The sequence below is a fragment of the Rhinoraja longicauda genome, chromosome 1, assembly GCF_053455715.1.
Source record: "Rhinoraja longicauda isolate Sanriku21f chromosome 1, sRhiLon1.1, whole genome shotgun sequence".
In the NCBI taxonomy this organism is placed as follows: Eukaryota; Metazoa; Chordata; class Chondrichthyes; order Rajiformes; family Arhynchobatidae; genus Rhinoraja; species Rhinoraja longicauda.
Window position 1 is genome coordinate 43,320,958 of NC_135953.1, and position 16,268 is coordinate 43,337,225.

The following is a 16,268-nucleotide window of genomic DNA, read 5'->3' on the forward strand; positions in this document are numbered from 1 at the left end:
CGATAAGATCTCCTCTCATCCTTCTAAATTCCAGTGTACACAAGCCTAGTCGCTCCAGTCTTTCAACATATGACAGTCTTTCTTCACTGCCTGCTGTACCTGCACGCCAACTTTCAGTGACTGGTGTACAAGGACACCCAGGTCTCGGTGCAGCTCCCCCTTACCTAACCTAACTCCATTGAGATAATAATCTGCCTCCTTGTTTCTGCCGCCAAAGTGGATAACCTCACATTTATCTATATTATACTGCATCTGCCCCGCATCTGCCCACTCACTCAACCTGTCCAGGTCACCCTGCAACCTCCTAACATCCTCTTCACAGTTTACACTGCCACCCAGCTTTGTGTCATCCGCAAACTTGCTAGTGTTGCTTCTAATTCCCTCTTCCAAATCATTAATATATATGGTAAACAGTTGCGGCCCCAACACCGAGCCTTGTGGCACTCCACTCGCCACTGCCTGCCATTCTGAAAAGGACCTGTTTACTCCTACTCTTTGCTTCCTGTCTGCCAACCAATTTTCAATCCATGTGCCTACCCCCAATACCATGTGGTCTAATTTTGTTCACCAATCTCCCGTGTGGGACCTTATCAAGGGCTTTCTGGAAGTCTTGATACACGACATCCACTGGCTGCCCTTCATCCATTTTACTTGTCACGTCCTCAAAAAATTCCAGCATCTTTCCCACCACCGAAGTCACGCTAACTGGTCTGTAATTCCCCATTTTCTCTCGCGCTCCTTTCTTGAAAAGTGGGAGAACATTAGCTATCATCCAATCCACAGGATTGCTGAATCTATTGAACATTGGAAAATGATCACCAATGCATCCACTATTTCGAGAGCCGCCTCCCTGAGGACTCTGGGATGCAGACCATCAGGCCCAAGGGATTTATCATCCTTCAGTCCCATTAGTCTACCCAATACTATTTCTCGCCTAATGAAAATGTCTTTCAGTTATTCTACCCCACTAGATCCTCTGTCATCCAGTACATTTGGGAGATTATTTGTGTCTTCCTTAGTGAAGACAGATCCGAAGTACCTGTTCAACTCTTCTGCCATTTCCTTGTTACCCATAATAATTTCACCCGTATCTGCCTTCAAGGGACCCACATTTGACTTTGCTACTCTTTTTCTCTTAACATATCTAAAGAAGCTTTTACTGTCCTTCTTTATATTCTTGGCCAGCTTCCCCTCATACTTTATCTTTTCAGCCCGTATTGCCCGTTTTGTTATCTTCTGTTGTCCTATGACAGTTTCCCAATCCTCTGGCTTCCCACCACTCTTTGCTGTGTTATACATCTTTTCTTTCAGTTTTATTCCATCCCTAACTTCCCTTGTCAGCCACAGTTGCCTCCTACTCCCCTTAGAATCTTTCTTCCTTTTTGGAATAAATGATCCTGCGGCTTCCGGATTATGCTCAGAAATTCCTGTCATTGCTGTTCCACCGTCATTCCTGCTAGGATCCCTTTCCAGTCTACCTTGGCCAGCTCCTCTCTCATGCCTTCATAGTCCCCTTTGTTCACTGCCACACTGACACTTCCGATTTAACCTTCTCCTTCTCAAATTGCAGATTAAAACTAATCATATTATGATCAATACCTCCAAGCGGTTCCTTTAACTCGAGTTCTCTTATCAAATCTGGTTCATTGGACAACACTAAATCCAGAATTGCATTTTCTCCGGTAGGCTCCATTACAAGCTGCTCTAAGAATCCATCTCAGAGGCACTCTACAAACTCTTTCTTGGGGTCCAGAACCAACCTGATTTTCCCAGTCTACCTGCATATTGAAATCGCCCATCACCACAGTGGCATTACCTTTTTTACATGCCAGTTTTAACTCCTGCTGCATCTTACACCCTACATCCGGGCTACAATTTGGGAGTCTGTAGATAACACCAATTAGTGTCTTCTTGCCTTTACAATTCCTCAACTCAATCCACAGTGACTCTACCAATGTTACTGATGGCTATGTACTGAAGGATGTTTTGTGCCCAAAATGAAAATGTAATTGAACTTTGCTGATATCTTGCAAATCATATATAACAAGAAATCTGATTGTATATAAAGAGAAAATTATGGCATTATTATCTAAAGGTAAACACCAGTTCTCGTTCTGTTTGACAATCTTGTCAGGAGTCAAGTGCTTGGTTTCATATGTACCAACAATTGGACAATGAAAATCTTACTTGTTCAAAACAACGTGCTGGAGTAGCACAGCAGGTCAGGCAGCATCTGTGAAGGGAATGGTTAAGCAATGTCTCCAGTCAGGAATGTACTGAGAGTGGGGTGGGGTGGGGGGGGGGGGGGGAGGAGTAAACTGGAAAAGAGAGGTGGAAGAGAGAGATGGAGGGGGGGGACAAAGCCTGGCAAACAATTGGTGGATACAGGTGAGAAGTGGCTTTGATTGGTAGATGGGTGGAGAAAGGAACAAGGCTAGAGATGAAAAGGAGACAAAAAGTGGTCAGATAAGGAAGAAGTGGAGTGAAATGTAATGCCAGAGGGAGGAATATCGTTGGAAAGAGACAGGTTGGGGGGGGGGGGGGGCAAAGGGAGGAGTATTACTTAAAGCTGGACAATTCATTGTGTTGGGCTGTAAAAGTGGAACACGAAGTACTGTTCCTCCAGTTTGCGTGTGGCCTCACTCTGGCAGCGGAAGAGGCAAAAGACAGAAAGGTCAGTTTGAGAAAGGGAGGGGGAATTTAAATGGTTACCAACCAGAGAGCTGAAAGGCCTTGACAGACAGAGAGTGTGTTCGATGAATCAGAATCCTTCCTTGCTGCAGCTTAACAGTCCCCCTCAATGTAATAACACAAAGATAATATCCAATAATCAAAATTACAATAATACAAGGCAACCATGGACAGTCCATAGAAGATCAAAGCTGCTGAGATTAATGTTATGTACTGTTCAAGAGCCTGATGGTTGCTGTTTTTGAACCCGGTGGTCACAGTTTTTAGGATCCTGTACCTTCTTCCCAGTGGTAGTTGCGAAATGAGAGCATGATCTGTGTGGGTGTATGTTGATATTGGGTGTTTTTTTTAGGTATCTCCTCCTATAGATCCCTTCAATGGCAGGGCGGTCTGTAGCTGTGATGGACCACTCTCTGTAGCCTCCTTCATTTCTGGGCTTTTGAGTTGCCAAACTAGGCATTTGTCACATTCTGCTTGGCAGCTTACAATCCCAATGGCATGAACATTGAATTCTCCAATTTTAGGTAAAAAACCAACAGCAGCCCTTCCCCCTTCCCCCTCCACCTATCCCTTCGTCTAGCTGCACATTTTCACCTCTTGTCTCCTCATCTCACAGCCTTCAGTCTTCTTCCAATCTCTCGCCTTTGTCCACCAATCTGCCAATCAAAACACCCCCACCTATGTCCACCTGTCACTTGCCAGGCTTTGCCCCGCCTCCATCTCTTTCCAGCTTTCTCCCCACGACTACAACATCTGAAGAAGGGTCTCGACTTAAATCATCACCTATCCAAGTCCATTTGAGATGTTGCACAAGCCACTGCTCTACTTCAGCATTTAGTCTCATTCTTTGTAAACCAGCATCTGCAGTTCCTTGCGTCGACAGTCCATGATATTTTGGATATGTAGAACAGTACAACGCAGGAATAAGGCCTTTGCACTGTACGCTTAATGCTTTCAAGTGATGCTTATTATGGAGAATACGGCTTTCGGCTCACCTTTGCACTATACCCTAAATGCTATCAAGTGATACTTAATATGGAGAACACAGTACATGATATTTTTGATATACAATACAATACCATATATCTTTATTGTCATTGTACAGGGGTACAACGAGATTGGGAATGCGACTTCCATACGATGCAATAAATTAATTAGTTAATCAGTATAAATTTAGACAACCCAATGAAACAAAATTAGAAACAGATTTAAAACAGAATAAAGGGCAAGTAAGTCTGTGCCGGTTCGCTGTGCGATGTGACCATCCGACTCAGCAGGACCGGTTCATAGCAGCTATGGCCCTGGGGATGAAGCTGTTCCTGAGTCTGGAGGTGCGGACGTAGAAGGCCTTGTAGCGTCTGCCAGATGGTAGAAGTTCGAACAGACTATTGCAGGGGTGTGAGGAGTCTTTGTGAATGCTGGTGGCTTTTCTGAGGCATCGTGTGTTGTAGATGCCCTCCACGGCTGGTAGCTGTGTTTTGATAGTCTTCTGAGCTCTATAGATTACCCGCTGAAGAGCTCTCCTCTCTGCCTCCGTGCAGCTGAAATACCACACAGGGATGCCATGCGTTAGGATGCTCTCTATGGTGCAGCGGTAGAATGTCATCAGCCGCTGTTGGGGCAGACCAGACTTTTTCAGTGTTGTCAGGTAGAACAGTCGTTGCTGCGCCTTCTTGACCAGCGCAACGGTGTTAGTGGACCATGTGAGGTCCTCCGAAATGTGAGTGCCCAGAAACTTGAAGCTGGACACTCTCTCCACACTGTCCCCGTTGATAAAGATCAGAGCGTATTCCCCATTGTGTGACCTACGGAAGTTCACGATCAGCTCCTTGGTCTTGGAGGTGTTTAGGGACAGGTTGTTATCAGAGCACCAGTCCGCCAGGTTCTGCACCTCCGCTCTGTAGTTTGTTTCATCACCTTTGGTGATCAGCCCGATCACCGTTGTGTCGTCTGCAAACTTGACAATGGTGTTGGTGTCGAATGCAGGAACACAGTCGTGTGTGAATAGGGAGTAGAGCTTGGGGCTCAAAACACAGCCCTGTGGTGTGCCGGTACTCAGGGTGATAGTGGAGGACAGGTGCGGGTCCATTCTCACTGCCTGTGGTCGCTCCATCAAGAAGTTCAGGATCCAGTCGCATAACGACAAGCTGAGGTCTAGCTGGTGGAGTTTGGTGATGAGCTTGGTGGGGATGACCGTGTTGAAGGCGGAGCTATAGTCAATGAATAGCATCCTCACGTACGTGCCGTCTCTCCAGGTGAGTCAGGACAGTGTGAAGTGCCAGAGAGATGGCGTCCTCTGTGGATCTATTTGCCCTGTATGCAAATTGATGCGAGTCCAGTGAGGCAGGGATGCTGGATTTGATGTGTGAGAGGACCAGCCTTTCAAAGTACTTCATGATTATAGGAGTTGGGGCAACCGGACGGTAGTCGTTTAGGTTGGTGATTTTTGTTTTTTTCGGCACTGGCACTATGGTAGCCGACTTCAGGCACTTGGGGACCGTAGCCAGAGATAACGACAGGTTGAAGATCCTGGTGAATACCTCAGCCAGCTGTTCAGCACAGTCCCTAAGTACCCTTCCTTGAACTCCATCCATGCCTGCAGCCTTGCTTGGGTTGACCCTTCGCAGAGCGCGCTGTACTTCCTGTGTGCTCAACGTTAAGACCTGTCCCTCAGCCTTGGCTGGGGTTCTTCCACTCATGGTGGTGTTGCCAGTTTCAAAGCGGGCAAGACAGTACAGTACAGAACAGGAACAGTCCGGTACCACATTCGCACTCCTACGATGCCAATCTAACTGATTCCGTCTGCCTACACATGATCTGAATACATCTATTTCTGGCCTGATGTGAAATATTGCAAATGTATCATTACTATCATCTGTCCTGCAGTGCATTTAAGGCACTGTCTACTCGCTGTATTAAAAAAAACCCTTGTCTTGATCACCTCCTTTAAAAAAAATCTCCGACTAACTACCATATATGTACTTCTCATATATATACTTCTTTAAATACTTCTATCAGACCACTCCTCAGCCTCTGATCATCCAACGAAATCAATTCAAGTTTTTCCAACCTCTCCTTGTAGTTAATATTATCTGTAACAACATTACATAGTTGTAGCATGACTTCCACATTTTATACCTAATATCAATGATGTAAATCATGTTAGATGCCTCTTTTAACACCCCATCTACGCGGTTCTACTTTCAGACAGATAGGGATGTGCACCCCAAGAAATTGTCCAACACAAAATGCTGGAGTAACTCAGTGGGACAGGCAGCATCTCTGGAGAGAAGGAATTGGTGACATTTCAGGTTGAGACCCTTCTTCTGAAACCTCACCCATTCCTTCTCTCCAGAGATGCTGCTTGTCCCGCTGAGTTAGTCCAACATTTTGTCTACCTTTGATTTAAACCAGAATCTGCAGTTCTTCCCTCATCTACCTTTACCACAGATTAAAAATGTTATTTTTTCTTTTGCCATTCCAATAAAAAGGGCCATCAACCAGAAGTGACTTCAAATTACTGCAATTATAAAGGGCCCAGATGAGACCAGACATGGTCTATTGTACCCAATTGTGCTGCCTGGCCTCAAAGAGGATATAGTGAATAAAGACTATTTCCAGAGATGGCAGAAACAAAGACCTACAAATGTTGGTTAATACACAAAAGGACACAAAGTGCTGGAATGACTCAACAAGTCAGGCAGCAGCACTGGAGAACATTGGTAGGCGACATTTCAGACTGTAGAAGGTTCTTGACCCGAAATGTCACCTAACAGTGTTCTCCAGTGATCCTGCCTGACCTGCTGAGTTACTTCAGTACTTTGTGTCCTCCACAGATGGTGGATTTGTGAGTATGAGCAGAGGTTGAGTAGATTAGGCCTGTATTCTCCAGAATGAGAGAAGGTCTCATTGAAACTTACAAAATTCTGGCAGTGCTCATTGAACAGATGTGGGAAGCACACTTCCCCTGGTTGCGGAATACAGAACTTACCACAGGAGAAGGTAATTTTGAAGTGAGATGAGAAATAATTTCTGCACTGAGAGTGTGGCGAATCTCTGGAAATTCCTTTAACCAGAGACCTGTAAAGGTTCCGTCACTGAGTTTATTCAAAATCATTTTGCAACTAAAGTGGTAGAGCTGCCATAACCTTGATAAATGAAGTTACAACTTGAAGGGCCAAATGTATTTCTTACGTTCACAGAAAAGTACAGGACATCTTCAGGGATATGTCATCAGCACTATTATGATGTGGGAAAATAACTGCAGATGCTGGTACAAATCGAAGGTATTTATTCACAAAATGCTGGAGTAACTCAGCAGGTCAGGCAGCATCTCAGGAGAGAAGGAATGGGTGACATTTCAGGTCGAGACCCTTCTTCAGACTGAGGGCGGGACAAAGGAAGGACATAGGTGGAGACAGGAAGATAACTGGGAAGGGGGAGTTACTGAGATGCTGCCTGACCTGCTGAGTTACTCCAGCATTTTGTGAATAAATACCTTCGATTTGTACCAGCATCTGCAGTTATTTTCTTATACTCTGGGAAGGGGGAGCTACTCTAGCACTATTATGATGGTCATTAAAAAAGAATTGTTTTTAAATGGTTACTTTTATCTTTATTTTCACTCTATGGACAGAAAGTGATTTTGAAATGTTCCAATTGGCGAGCCAGAGAAACGTGAGGGTGAAACAATTGTGGTAGCAAGGATCAGATAGACTTTGTGGTCCATGAACAGACAAGTATCATGTAAAGATGCCGAAAATAATTAAAATGCTAATGAATGTTGGTATTTGTATCTAGAAGTGCACCAGAGCATCGTAATCATGTTATAGCTGTATATTCAGTTCTGAGTACCAATCGTTTGGTTGATAAATATTGGCCTTGGATGAAATGCTTACCAGAACAATACCTGAGCTCTAAGGGTTAAATTATGATGCAGGATTACACAAACTAAAAGAAAAATGTTCAAAGTAAAACAACCAAATTGGGTTAGCTACTTTTAAAAGATAATTTTAGTGACGTTTAAGATACTCTGGGGAATTGAGAAAGTACATAGATGGACTGATAAAAAGAAACAGATTTCCACTGAATGGGGAAATCTAAGATAAAGAGATATAGAAATATAAAAGATATAGTATCAAATTTTAGAGCTAGTCTTTCCAGAAGTAAATTTAGAAATTGATCAACATGCAGTAAGTAGCTGAAATTTCTCACTTTTTTCAAAGCTGCAAATCATGCTAGATCAATTATCTTACTAACTGTTTTTTTTAAATCATGTCTTTCAAAAGGGAGAATGGAGCATAGATAGGTATACAAGATTAATATGCAGAACCTCATTAAAAGACAGAACAAGCTCAATGACTATTCCTACACTTGTGACACCCCATAATAGAATTTATAATAAACCCAAAGGGAATGAAAATAGCAGAAATAGGAAATCACAATTATGAGGAGATATTTGAATTAGACATTGACAGCAGGTCGGGAATTTAAAAATCAGCTAGAGCATATTTTTTGAATTCACCTTTTCTGGGGTGGCTTAGGAAAAAAACAAACAGATACCATGGACTCAATGACATTGTATTGTTACGGGTCAAGTGAACAACTAGGACAATGGAACAAAGTAGCAAAAATATTTATCAAAATATTCAGCTCCCCTGAATACCTTGATTTTCATTTGCCCCAATGATGCATGCTCTCCACCAACCTCCCCCCCTCCCCCCACTCCTTTAAGGGAATGATTAAAATGCTGATTTCAATTTATCACTTAATCTCAGAGTTTGCAGTGCTGTCAGATCAGTTAAAGTGGTAATTTTCAATATTTCGACTTTACAATGTACAGCCTCTCCCCATGTAATGCAAATTAAAGAACTGCCCTGCACACAGAATAGAGTCAGTGCAAAAATCAAACATTGAGATCAGAAAGCTCCATTGAACAAAACAGCTGGGGACACAAGTTAAACATTTAGTAAAGTCTTAAACATTCAAGTATTCTCTTCCGTGCCAGTCTGATGATCCTCATGAGGTTTCCTGTTATGAAGATGACAGCATGATACAAGTGTACACTGAATTCCTATTGACATAGAGAAGAGAAGCTTCCAAGTCATGGACAGAGGAACGATACTCGAGCCAGAGCTCATCCCCACCTTAAACCCAATATAAATGAATTTATGTGAAATTTTGTCATTTGTTGCTAAGAGTACCGGATTAAATAAAACAGAAAAGCATAGGAACAGGCCCTTTGGCCCACAATGTCCAGGCTGAACATGATTCCAAGTTAAACTAATCACCACTGCCTGCATGTGATCCAAATCCATATTCACGTGCCTATCTAAAAGCCTCTTAAATGCCACTATCATATCTATGGAGAGGAATAGGTGGTTTCGGGTCAAGACCCTTCTTCAGACTATCCTGACCCGAAATGTTACCCATTCCTTCTCCAGAGATGCTGCCTGTCCCGCTGAATTACTCCAGCATTTTGTGTCTATCTTCAGTTTAAACCAGCATCTGCAGTTCCTTCCTGCACAACTGTATCTCTGGCATCACCGCTGCAGCGCATTCCAGGCACACACACCACTCTCAGTGTAATAAATTTGCCCTGAACAACTCCTTTAAACGTAGCCCCTCTCACATTAAAGCTATGACATTTCCACCATGGGGGGGTGGGGGGGGGGAGGGTATGCCTCTCATAATTTTAATAATTCTATCAGCTCTCCCCTCACCCTTCAGTGCTCCTGAGGAAACAATCCAAGTTTGTCCAAACACTCCTTATTTCTAATACCCTCTAATCTAGGCAGCATTCTGCTAAACCTTTTCTGCACCTTCTCCAAAGCCTCTATGTCCTTCCTATAATATGGCAACCAGGACAGCCAACAATGCTCTAAACGCAGTCTAACATACACAGCAACATGATATCCTACTGCTTATATTCAATCCCCTGATCAATGAAAGTGGTCATACCATACTCCTTCTTTACCACTATTTATTAGTGTTGCCACTTTCAGGGGGCTATGGACCAGGACCCTCAGGTCGTCTGTACATCAATGCTGGATCAATTCTAGATTCGTCTGTACATCAAAGTGCATCAATGTGGATTCCATGCATGTTAATCCTCAAGATTAGCATAAAACAAGGCCTTATCAAATGCCTTTTTAAAATACACGCAGACAACATCCACTGCCATACCCTCATGGGTATTTTTTCGTCAAAACACAGAATCAATCACATTTGGAATGCACTGCCTGGGGAAATTGTGAATGCAGATATTATAACAAGGCAGGAAATTTAGGGACGTGCAGACAGACGTGCAGATTAAACTGGCATAATTGTCAGCAGATATTGTGAGTGAAGGAGACACAAGGAACTCGATGCTGGAACTTTGCGCAGAACATGATGTGCAGGAGTAACTCTTTGATTCAGGTAGCATTTCGGGACAACATGGGTAGGTGATGTTTTGGTCAGTACCCTTCTTCAGACTGGTTGTGGTAGGGGGAAGTCTGGGAAGAAGTGGGTTTGGAGCAAAGCCTGGCAAGTGGTAGGTGGGACAGGTGAGGGGGGGTTTCGTTGGCTGATGGTTGGACGGTTGGCCGATGATCCTACCACCAGTCACATGTTCTCATCCCTATCCTTTAACACTTTGCATAGAGTTGCACTCCCTCTGCAACTCCTTGGTTCACTCATCTCTTCCCACCCAAAACACTCCACCGCACAACATACAACACCTGTCATTACACCTCCTCCCTCACAACCATCCAGAGAACCCAGCAGCCTTACCAGGTGAGACATAGGTTTGCATGCACCCTTGTTTGCATGCCCTCACCTCGGTTGTCATGAAATGCTTTGAGAGGCTAGTCAAGAAGCATATCTGTGCCCTCCTTCCTCGCAACATGGACCCACTACAGTTCGCATACCGTCCGAACAGGTCCACGGATGATGCGGTCTCCCAGGTTCTGCACACCGCTCTCTCTCATCTGGACAACCAGGGGGGCTATGTGAGAATGCTGTTCATTGACTTTAGTTCAGCATTCAACACAATAGTCCCCAGCAGACTGGTTGAGAAGCTGCTGGAACTAGGGCTTAGCACCCCTCTGTGTGCCTGGGTCCTGGACTTTCTCACCGCCAGGCCCCAAGTGATCAGGATGGGGGAACACACATCCAGCTCCCTCACCCTGAACATAGGATCACCCCAGGGCTGCGTCCTTAGCCCCCTACTGTACTCCCTGTACACACATGACTGTGGGGCCAGGTTCAGCTCAAACTCCATCATCAAGTTTGCTGATGACACTGTGGTGGTGGGCCGGATCTCCAACAACGATGAGAAGGCCTACCGGGAGGAGGTGGCTGATCTGGCACTCTGGTGTCAGGACAATAGCCTCCTCTTGAATGTCACTAAAACAAAGGAGCTGATTGTGGACTTCAGAAGGGCTAAACATCCAAGGACGTACACGCCACTGGAGATAAATGGGTCTACTGTGGATAGGGTGAGCAGTTTTAAATACTTGGGAGTCCGCATCACAGAGGATCTGACGTGGGCAACGCACATTGCCGCACTGGTGGGTAAGGCAAAGCAGCGCCTTTACCACCTTAGACAACTGAGGAAATTCAGAGTGTCTCTGAGGATCCTTCATTGCTTCTACTCTGGGGCTGTAGAGAGCATCCTGTCCGGCAACATTAGTCTGGTTTGGGAACAGCTCTGCCCAGGACAGGATGGCCCTGCAGAGAGTAGTGCGTTCGGCAGAAAGCACCATGGGAACTACACTCGTCCCCCTGCAGGACCTATACATCAGGAGGTGCAGATCCAGAGCAAGCAAGATCATGAGGGACCCCTGCCACCCCAGTAACGGACTGTTCCAGGTGCTACGATCAGGCAAACGCCTCCGCTGTCACGCTGTAAAAACGGAGAGGATGAGACGGAGTTTCTTCCCACAGGCCATCAGGACTGTCAACTTTTATAACCCCAGAGACTAAATTTTTGTCTACACTATAGTAACTTATTAACTTTATTTATATGCTGTAACTGTAATTCTTTTTTGTGCACAATCCGCAGGCATTGCCACTTTCATTTCACTGCACATCGTGTATGTGTATGTGAGAAATAAATTTGACTTGACTTGACTTGTTGCATTCAGTGCACCTAGTGTTGCCTCCTTTACTTCAGCAAGATCAAGCATAGACCAGACAATTGTTTCATCAAACATTTCCAATCTATGACTCTATAAACGCACACAGGTGGGACTAATGTAGCTGGGACATTTGGCCGGTGTGGGCAAGTTGGGCCGAAGGTCCTGTTTCCACACTGCATCACTCTATGATAGCTAGATCTTCAGTTGCCAACTATTTTAACTCTGTTTCCCATGCAAATCTTTCTGCCCTCAGCCTCCTCCATTCCCAGAGTGAGGCCACATGCAAACTGGAGGAACAGTACCTCATATTCCACTTGGGTAGCTTACAATGCATTCCAACAAGTTTTCCAATTTTAGATAACAGCTCTTACTTAACTTTCTTCCCCATGCCCCATCCAGCTGCACACCCATTTGTCCGACTAACCTGCTCTACTTTCCACCCACACCCATCCCCTTCCACCGATATCTCTCCCTCTAGCTTTATATTTCACTTCTTTTCACATCGGTGAGACCAAGTGCAGGTTCGGCGATTGTTTTGCTGAACACCCCCACTCTGTCCATCTTAACCTACCTGATCTCCCGGTGGCTCAGCACTTCAACTCCCCCTCCCATTCCCAATCTGACCTTTCTGTCCTGGGCCTCCTCCATTGTCAGAGTGAGGCACAGCACAAATTGGAGGAACAGCACCTCATATTTTTTTGGGGTAGTTTACACCCAAGCGGTATGGACATTGACTTCTCTAACTTCAGATAACGCTTGCTTTCTCTCTCCATCCCGCCCCCCTCCCAGTTCTCCCACCAATCTTACTGTCTCCGACTACATTCTATTATTGTCCCGCCCCCTCCTCTGACATCAGTCTGAAGAAGGGTCTTGACCTAAAAAGTCACCCATTCCTTCTCTCCAGAGATGCTGCCTGACCCGCCGAGTTGCTCCAACATTTTGTGTCTTCCTTCACTTCTTTTCTTTCCTTGTTTGGCAGTCTTGTCTCTTTTTCCATCTCTAGCCTTTCTTTACCCATCAGCCAATCAAATCCCCTTCACCTGCACCCACCTATGACTTGGCAGGCTTTGTCCCGTCCCTACCTCTTTTCCAGCTTTCGCCCCCACCCCCCCTCTACTACAATCAGTTTGAAGAAGCTCCTAACTCAAAAGCACCTGTCCATGTTCGCCAGAGATGCTCCCAGACCTGCTGTGGATAAAAGGCATGTTCGTGTTAAATGTTCTATGTTTATTCAAAAGTGGTATATATGAAAAAATAGTGCTGCTCAAAACACAGCTGCCAATAGAAAGATTAAAATTGGAAATACTCAAGTCAGATACCTTAGGGGCTGTACAGCTGGGGTAGGTCAGAACTTGAACCACAAGGCAATATATGTATTTGAAAACAAGTACAAGATTTTTTTCTCTGTCAACATGGATTTGAAAACAAGTAAGAAATTTTATTGTCAACAAAATCCTGATGTTTCTCTCGGAGCTTATGTAGCTCACCAGATTGAAACGTGAATGGAAAGAGGTGATGCATCAAGTCATATGCTGGTAAAGGTGTTAACAAAGACATGCATGAGGATTTCATAAGTTGACCATAAGTTACAGAACCAGGGGCCACAGTTTAAGAATTAAGGGGTAGGCCATTTAGAACGGAGATGAGGAAAAACATTTTCACTCAGAGAGTTGTAAATCTGTGGAATTCTCTGCCTCGGAAGGTAGTGGAGGCCAATTCTCTAGATGCTTTCAAGAGAGAATTAGATAGAGCTCTTAATGATAGCGGAGTCAGGGGGTATGGGGAGAGGGCAGGAACGTGGTACTGATTGTGATGATCAGCCATGATCACATTGAATGGTGGTGCTTGCTCGAAGGGCCATACACCTATTGTCTATTAGGACAATACACCTATTGTCTATGGTCTACATGTGGGTTCTGTAATGTTGACAATGGTAATGTTGGTGATGGTGCAAATGTGATCAGCAACTCATCCCAGAATTACATTTGAATCACCTGGTACTTCATAAGATCATAAGAGATTGGAGCAGAATAAGGTCATTCGGCCCATCAAGTCTACCCCGCCATTCAATTATGGCTGATCTCTCCCTCCTAACCCAATTCTCCTGCCTTCTCCCCATTACCTCGGACACCCGTACAAATTAAGAATCTAACCATGCCTTAAAAATATCCACTGACTTGGCCTCCGAAGCCTTCTGTGGCAAAGAATTCCACAGATTCACCACCCTCTGACCAAAGAAATATAATTTGAGTAAAGAAATATAAATTGATAAAGAAAGCAATGGAATCAGTAGCAAGACTAAAAAATAATGGACCAAACCATCTTTGATCTGACCTGCAACACACATTTGGACTCCTTGCTAATCTCATGGATATACTCAACTGCTGCAGTTAAGTGTTGATGGCCTCCACTCTACAGACTTCTCAGGAAGCAGAGTGCATGCGAGTGGTGGTCGAGCAGAAAGCTCTGCTATCCTCCACTGATCAAGAGTACATGGCTGCTGCTGCCAAAGACTTATTTCACATATATTGATGCCTCTCTTATTCAGAGACATTTAAACACTGTTGAAAAGAATTAAAATAATGAAATTAAAAATAATCAATTAAACGTTGCACTAGAAATATCGTGAAATAAACAAAAATATGAGCAAAGCTTGCCATTTTCATAAGGTGCATCTAGCTTGTCAGCTTGGAAATACTGCACAGCTGCTACTGGATCCAATGATAAGTCCAGGGGCACAGCAGGGGACCTCCACTGCATCCTGTGCTTGGCACTGAGATACGCAGATGAAGAAGTTGAAAAGTTCGTAATTATCTTGGATCAGATGTCCATTAATTCTGAATAGGGAGTCAAAATTTGACAATGGAAAAATCTGGTCCTCATCAATTAAACACACCTCTGCCACTTAATAGTAACTTTGGTAGCAGAATTCCCTTTTGGAAGAGCGACGAGATATTGATCAAAGTGTCTGTATTGGAGGCAATTCAAGCCTAACAAGGCAAGCTTCTAACAAGATCAGGCATACTAATGCCGGAAATAAAAAGGAGGGTGGTGAAGTTCAAAATCCCGTGCAGCATCCAATTAAGAGGAAATGAAAGAACCATAGGAAAGTCGACATTCAAAAGATTTTAAGCCCAAAGGTAAGGTGTCATTAGGCCAGGAATCAAACAGGCAAATATAACAAGGAAGAGGACTTCTTGCACAATTTACCTTTATGACATTGCTAATTTTAATTGGAATTTAATTTCAAAAGATGTCTGACTGTCTCAGAAACCCAAATAAAAATATTTGCACTGTAAAAATTGTATTATATATCACATTTCTGCAATTTAGGATTAACTTTCCAGGTTTTATAGGCATAAATTTCAATTTCAATTTTCCATCCCGGGACTGTATTTGTGTCAGAGTCATGCAGAGTCATGCAGCACAGGCAAAGGCCCTTTGGCCCAACTTGCCCCTGCTGGCCAAATAAACAAATTGTATCCCCTCAAATTACAGCTATTGGTTATAGAGTTATCTTCTTAGATAGGTTCCCAGGTTCAAAGATGAATTGTTTCTGCAAGTTCTGATTTATCATATTATCAAAACACAATTTGTACCAAAACTCTGATGGAAGGTAATTAGACAGGTACCTGGATCAGAAAGGAATAGAGCGATACAGGCCCAATGGGTTCATGCCAGGAGACACAGCAATCAGCATGGATGTGGTAGGCTAAATTAGGCCGTTCCTATGCTGTACAATTCTGTAAGAAATGGCTCTGTAAGAAATGAGATCAGTCTGACAGCCCAGGAGCAAAATGCATATGCATTCAAAAACCCAGAATGGGTCAGGGACAAATTGATCTGGATTTTCAAATGTCTCATTCACCTCAATGCTTGATCGTCTCACCGATGCTACCAATTTTGGGTTATAGAGTCATAAAGTACGGAAACAGGCCCATTGGCCCAACTCATTCATGCCGACCTAGATGCCGCATCTCAGTTTGTCCCATTGGCCTACATTTGGCACTTCCGTCTAAACCTAACCAGTCAATGTACCATCCAAATGTCTTTTTAATGCTGTTATAGTTCCTGGCACTACTATCTCCACTGGCAACTGGTCCCATATACCCACCACCTTCGATGAAAAAATTGCCCCTCGGGTTCATATTAAATCCCGTCCCTCTCATCTTAAACATATGTCCTCTAGATTTTGACCATAGATGTTATTAGCCTAGAATTCCCAGGCTTCTCTGCAGTCCTTCTTAAAGAGGCACAATATTAACCATTCTCTAGTCATGCAAAACCTCACCAGCGGCTAACAATGATTCATACATCTTAGATAGGGCTTGCACAATTTCTTCGCTAGCTACCCACAGTGTCCTTGGATATATCTGATCAGGCCCAGGAGATTTATCCATCTGCATATCCCCATTGATGTCCTGTACCTCCTTGACCATAATACAAACTGTCCTC

General features: G+C 44.0%; 1 protein-coding gene across 11 annotated transcripts in view; it reads right to left on the minus strand.

The window, feature by feature from the left end:
• The window catches only part of atosb (atos homolog b), a 108,872-nt gene that overhangs the window by 85,760 nt on the left and 6,844 nt on the right, over positions 1-16,268 (minus strand). The window contains exon 1 of one of the 11 annotated variants that reach the window (XM_078396438.1): positions 15,446-15,518. The exons of the other annotated variants lie outside the window; for them this stretch is intronic. The gene's annotated coding sequence lies outside the window, so the exon portion shown is untranslated. Of the gene's footprint in view, positions 1-15,445; positions 15,519-16,268 lie in introns of those variants that run through there. 11 annotated transcript variants of the gene reach the window in all.